The sequence below is a fragment of the Cricetulus griseus genome, chromosome 2 (assembly GCF_003668045.3).
Source record: "Cricetulus griseus strain 17A/GY chromosome 2, alternate assembly CriGri-PICRH-1.0, whole genome shotgun sequence".
Classification (NCBI taxonomy): Eukaryota; Metazoa; Chordata; class Mammalia; order Rodentia; family Cricetidae; genus Cricetulus; species Cricetulus griseus.
In genome coordinates this window covers 269824303-269830661 of record NC_048595.1, presented here as the reverse complement: position 1 = coordinate 269830661, position 6359 = coordinate 269824303, and the positions used below count along the sequence as shown (strand labels likewise).

Sequence of the window (6359 nt, the reverse complement as noted above, 5' to 3'; positions counted from 1 at the left end):
CATGTTAAGGATTATGAGATAGGATCATCTTGTGTTATCTGGTTGGACCCTAAATGCTACCCTGAATATCCTGATAGGAAGTGCAGAGGGCAATTTGACATTACATGCACACCTAACACAAGCCTTGGCCCTCTGACACTTTCATTTTGGACTTTGATCTTCAAAATACAGAATAAGTTGTGCAGCTATATTCTCTGTTTCAAGTGCCCCAAAATACTAATGTTAATTACCACCAAGGCCCATTCTCCAGGTGAACTGAAAGGCATCCAGTGCTTGACACATAGTAAGTACAAAGCATGGTTGGTGATGCACAGTGATAAATTGCCCCTCCTGTAAGTGTGCTTCTGGAAGTGCAGAGTATCCTGGATTTGTTATGTGAGTACTGGGGATAGGACTCAGGCAGTTATGCTTGCAGGCAAGTTCCCTATAGCTAAGCTACCTCTCCAGCTCTATTCAGCTTTGTAAGGGTCACCTCTGGAGGTGCCAAACACCCCTCGAAGCAAATGTACCAGGCCTCTGTTATCAGGTAAAAAACAGTAGTAGCAACAAACTACCTCAGTCTCATAATGACACATCATTGACTAAGCCAACTGGGAAAAGGCTGGATTGGGGAGATTCTCGTTTCATTCCTTTAGCAATGTAAGAATGATTGATGGGTGCAGGTGGCTGGAGAGATGGCTCACCTGGTAAGAGCCCTGTTCTTGCACAGGATACAGGCTCAATTCCCAGCACCCTGATGGCAGCATACAATCATCTTTAACTCCTCCTCTAACAGATCTAGCACTGTTTTCTGGCCCCTGTTGGCACACACAGAGAGAGATCATGTATGTAAATGCAGGCAAAACATACATATAAAATAATAAATCTTTAAAAAGAAAAGAATGATTCATTGATGGAGATGTACTTCAATGGTGGAGTGTTTGACTAGTATACCTGAGGTTCTAGGCTCAGTCCTCAGTGTGTGTAGGGGGGGGCAGACAGAGGGACAGACAGAGACAGAATGTTTAATGTGTTAATCACTATGCATATTAGAGTTTGGTGATGATGCAAATGTGGACCAACCTATACCATTGACAGAAATGTACATCATTCTACATGATAGAGTTAACCAAGTGGCGACTAAGAGACTGAAGCCGTGCTGCCACAGCTAAGTGGGTAGTGGTTGTAGGAGGAGTTGACGCTTTAAAAGAACAGTGATAGATTCTTCTTTTAACCTTCTTGAGAATTCCAACAGGAATTCCAACATTCTCAATGTACAACAAGAGTTTTGTAGTTTCCCAATACTGTGTAGTTGTCACGTTCAAAAACTGACTTAGCAAGTCTGCAGTACCCTTCTAGGACACTGCTTGTAGATCCTAAGTGTCGTTTTAGAAATTTCCGTAAAATGGCTTAGTTGTAGCTTACATGAAATTATTCATAAAATGGGAAAACCAATGGAATGCGAGTGAGATTTCTGTCAACACTCAAGGAAGGATGAATATTTGGGGGATAGCACACTCTTTAGGAGTTCTTTCTGAGTTCATCCTTTGGGGATGCTTGGCGTAGTGTCTTGTTTTTCTGTATTTCTCTGTGACCATGCCCCCGGTATCTTTGTTTTCATGGGTGTCTATTCCACTGCATTCCATGGGCTGAGACTGCTGTTTTGTCCACTCTGTGGCACACCATTCTCCAGGTCTCCAGGCAGAAATGTCCTGCTCACACTGGTGTGCTTCACCTATCCACATGGCACTGCATGCTCCAACCTCTGAGTGCGCCTATTTATTTTTCCACAGCTGCCTTCAGCTTTTTTTTTATCAGCACTTGCCAATGTGTGTTTCTAACCCCTCCCAAAGGAAGCAAAACTATGTTTCCCTTTTAACTTTCATAATACAGCACAGATAACAGAATCGTGTGTGTGTGTGTGTGTGTGTGTGTGTGTGTGTGTGTGTGTGTGTGTAATAGGTATTCAGGATGTTTGTCGAATTAAACTGATATTAATAGTTGCCTTGGAAATTAACCCATTGTGATTGGATAGGAAGTTCTTGTGATACCTTGGGAAGCTCTTGTTGACTGAGGCATCTGATGGGCAGCCACATTGATCCTTAGGCTCTTTCTTTGTCATGAGTGATTTGATATTTAGAGTAGATAAAAAGGAGTGGTTAATAGTTTTCTTTCTTTCTTTCTTTCTTTCTTTCTTTCTTTCTTTCTTTCTTTCTTTCTTTCCAGCTCTGGGTTTTAGAAGCAGCAGTGAGTCATGTGGGATATTTACCTAATAGATACTGTGCTATGAAAGGAAAAAATCAATTTAAATAAGGGAAAAGCAAACTTCATATATTCTAAATCATGTTATTTGATGACCAAAGTGCAGTTGGACTCAACAGATTTGTTATTGCCCTAAACTTCATTATGCTTTAGTAATCTACCACTAAACCTAATTTTATGCTCCATTTAAATTAACCCAGTTGGGACAAGGAAACAAAGTATACTTTAAGCAAAAAAATCTGGAGATTTTAATTTTTATTTAATTTTTTTGTCGAAACTTAAAATGATTGGCTTTGTCTAGGGTTATTTAACATGACAGCTTTACTTGCAGTATCACCATGGAACTCAACTGGGCAGGAATTAAAACCACTTGCTGGGGCTGAGCATGGTGGCTCACACCTTTAAACCCAGCACTCTAGAAGCAGAGGCAGGCTGATCTCTGTGAGTTCAAGACCAGTCTTGTTTATATAGCAAGTTCCAGACCAGCCAGGGCTACAGAGTGAGAATCTATCTTACAGGGAGGGAGGGAGAGAAGGTGGGAGGGAGGAGAGAAAAGAGAGAGAGGAGAAAGAGGAGAGAATGAGGAAAGGAGGGAGGGAAAGAGATGGGGAAGGATGGGAGGGAGGGATTGAGAGATTTCATTTGCTCATGAGTCACATAAGAGGAGTATGCTTTGGTCCTCAAGTCTGCTTTATTCATCTCATTTGTGTTCTAAGGTCATGAACTCTCATCTCCCCCAGGTGCAGGATGTCACTCAGGGAAGACCTGAAGGTATGGACTCTGGAGCCAGATTCATAGGTCTGAATCCTGGTGCCCTGCCTTGTAGTCAGTCTGTGCAGCTATATTCTCTGTTTCAAGTGCCCCAAAATACTAATGTTAATTACCACCATTCTTTAGGTAAACTGAGTTCATATCTGAAAGGCATCTAGTGCTTGACACATAGTAAGTACAAAGCATGGTTGGTGATGCACAGTGATAAACTGCCCCTCCTGTAAGTGTGCTTCTGGAAGTGCAGAGTGTCCTGTTTGTGCATTGTAATCCCTTCCTTTAGACTGTTGTCATGCCTCAGGTCACTTCTCAAGGAAGATGGTTTTCACCTGTTTGTATCCTACTGGTGAGCAATTACCCATCAGAGCCAGAAGGTTGTCATAAGGATTCTTTTCTAGTTTCTTAGAAGACACTGTATTGCTGGAAGCCCTAGCTAAAGAAAAAGGAAACAAAAGACATGAGGAGCACAGATGTGTGGCAGGAGGAAACAAAACCCTTATCAGTTACAGATGACACAAATGTGTGGAAAACCCAAAGGATGTACCAACAAGGAAGTCAATGTGCATAGCCCAGTTTCATTTTAGAGAGTTGCATATGAACAAGGAGCAATTAGAGATTTCAAAATGTGTATCATTTACAATTAGCATCCAGAATTTGAAACATATTAATTTGACAAACTGTGTGTAGAATTGATATATTGAAAAATTATAAAATACCAATTAAATAAATCAAAGAAAACTTAAATAAAGAGATGTTTCATGTTCACAGATTCAGAAACTTGCAAATCTCAGGAGGGTTATCTTTATAACTGTCGATATACAGTTACTCATTACCAGCCCGTTCTAAAACTTACACAGGAAAGCAAATAGAAAACCTCGGAGTGTTGGCCCCAGGAATAACCAGGTCTCCGATGGCTAGAGTGTAGCATTAAGTTCCTTCATGTACATAATCCAACAGTCTCACATGGGAAGCAGGGGGTAAGTCTGTATAAATATTAAACCTCATGTCCATGACTGCAGAGTCTTAAGAAGGGTGGTGAGTTTTGCTTATGGTCTGAGGTAGAATTTCCTGAAATTGTCCAGATGCTGTGACCTCATCGAGGCTCCTACTTGGTATGCAGAAACCTGTGCCCTGCCACCATGGAACTGCTTCTATCTGTAGCTTCAAGTTGGGAAGTGGGAGTTATGTAGATCCCATCTAGCATTGCAGCAGGTCAATGGTTTCTACACAGGACTGTCTTAGACATACTGCAGGTTTAGGGTCTGGCAATAAGGTAGCAGAATTTAAAACTTGATAAGCTTTTATATTAAGGTCTGGAGTTTAAAAGAAAAAAAAAACAGTCTGATACTTGCTGATTCTGTTATTGGAAACCCAGTGAAGGCCTTTGTTGAAGTTTCTAGGTTCTGAGAATGTTTGTAAATTGACCAAAGTTGGTTACTTGAACCGTTGTATGTGAAGGGCTTTAGGGCATCAGGGTTCCAGCCGAACCATGTCAGGATGAGAATCCTGGTTGAGGCTGGTGAAATTTTAGTTTTTAATCTTATTGATTATTTGGGGGTATATATTCCTGTTCTGTGTTTACCAAATAGGTAGCTAAAACTTAAAAGTCTGATTTTGTTATGCATAGTTGAGGCTCCTTAGGGGTTCATTTGTGGACTTTGGAGGACCCCTTAGCTATACTCCTGGAAGGGCTAAGATCTTTTTAACCACTGGAAGCACTGTGGGTGCCTTTCTTTGTAGTGATATCTTCTATGTAGAGCATACCCATTAGAATCCAGTCTCTAGAAGTCTTCATGACCCCTCTCTGATCAAGAGGCCTTTCTGCTCTTACTAGAGTTGTAAGACACTTACAGAGGTGTCTTATTGTCACATGGTTCCCTGAGACCTAGCTGATAATGGGGTAAGAGCCGGAGTATTGCCCTCATTTTAGCCTTGTTATCCTCATTGGTTTCAGCCTTAAGCCTGACTGGGCACTAAAAAATCACTTATACCCATTCTGGAGAATGAATACCAGATTTAAATATAGTTGTATGACAGATTTTTAAATTAAAAAAAAAAAACTGACTTTAAGACTCAGTTTTTACAACTGACCTGAACATCGGGGAACTCTTGCTCCCCAGACTGATAGCTGGGACACCAGCATGGGACTGATCCAGACCCCAGGAACATGGATTTCATTGAGGAAACCTCGGAAATCTACAGGACCTCCTGTAGTAGTTCAGTACTTATCCCTAGCATAGGTGTGGACTTTGGGAGCCCATTCCACATAGAGGGATACTCCCTGAGCCGACACACACAGGGGTGGGCCTAGGCCCTATCCCAAAGGATATGATAGACTCTGATGACACCCTATGGAAGGCCTCAGAATCCAGGGGGAGCAGAAAGGATATGTGATAGGTAGGGTTTTAGTTGGGGGGAGGTGGTAGGGGAGGACAGGAGGGAGAAGGGAACTGGGATTGACATGTAAAACAATCTTGTTTCTAATTCAAATAAAAATACTGAAAGAAAAAAACTCAGTTTTTAAAGATGTTAAAAGGTTGAGACACTGTAGAAACTATAAGCTATTACTATGATAAAATATAGTCTTTTCTCATTCAAACTAATTTTTAATCAGAAAAAAATTGTTTCATGCCTATAACTTTTTCTTTTCTTTTCTCAGACTTGCTAATTCCCTTTTGTTTTAGTTTCCTTTACAAAATCCTTGATGTAACTTGGATATTTTTTAAAACCCTAAAAGCCTGGGCATAGGACACTCCTGGTCACTTCTTTTTCCTAGAACATATTTATTAACACTTAAGTTGTTAGTTATTTGGTCACATTTCTATAATATTTCATTTAGATTATTTGGTGTCACTGTTCACATAGGCCAAGTAAACCTCTGTTTTAAAGATTTCAATTAAATAATTTGTTAGATTTGTTTAAGTCATATGAATTAAAAGGACTTTAGGCTAACGTTGTATGTACACCTGTTTAAATAGCATTTGGGGGAACTTCTTTATATGAACATATCACACAACAAATACCTATAGGTGACACACAGAAACTTACATCAACAAAAGTATCAACTCATAGACCCAAGCTAACAACTGGGACCAACAATGACAAGATGACACAAAGAATTAAATGAGATCAACGATTAGGAAGGCTCTAACTAGAAACTCAAAGAACATATAACATACTCGTATTAATCGAAGTATACTCTTAGTAGATGCTTGGTAGAGAATTTGTATCTCTAGCATAATCTTTCCTAAACAGTGAGAAAGTCTACCAGACTAGCTTAGGCTTCCTATGTAGACTTAAGTTAAAGAACTAAACTGGTTACCAGAAAATGTTCAGTCAGGCAGAGGTCT

At 40.2% G+C, this 6359-nt stretch overlaps 1 protein-coding gene across 3 annotated transcripts in view; it reads left to right on the top strand.

The window, feature by feature from the left end:
- Map3k5 (mitogen-activated protein kinase kinase kinase 5) overlaps positions 1-6359 on the top strand; it is a 198847-nt gene that overhangs the window by 48876 nt on the left and 143612 nt on the right. The window lies entirely within an intron of this gene.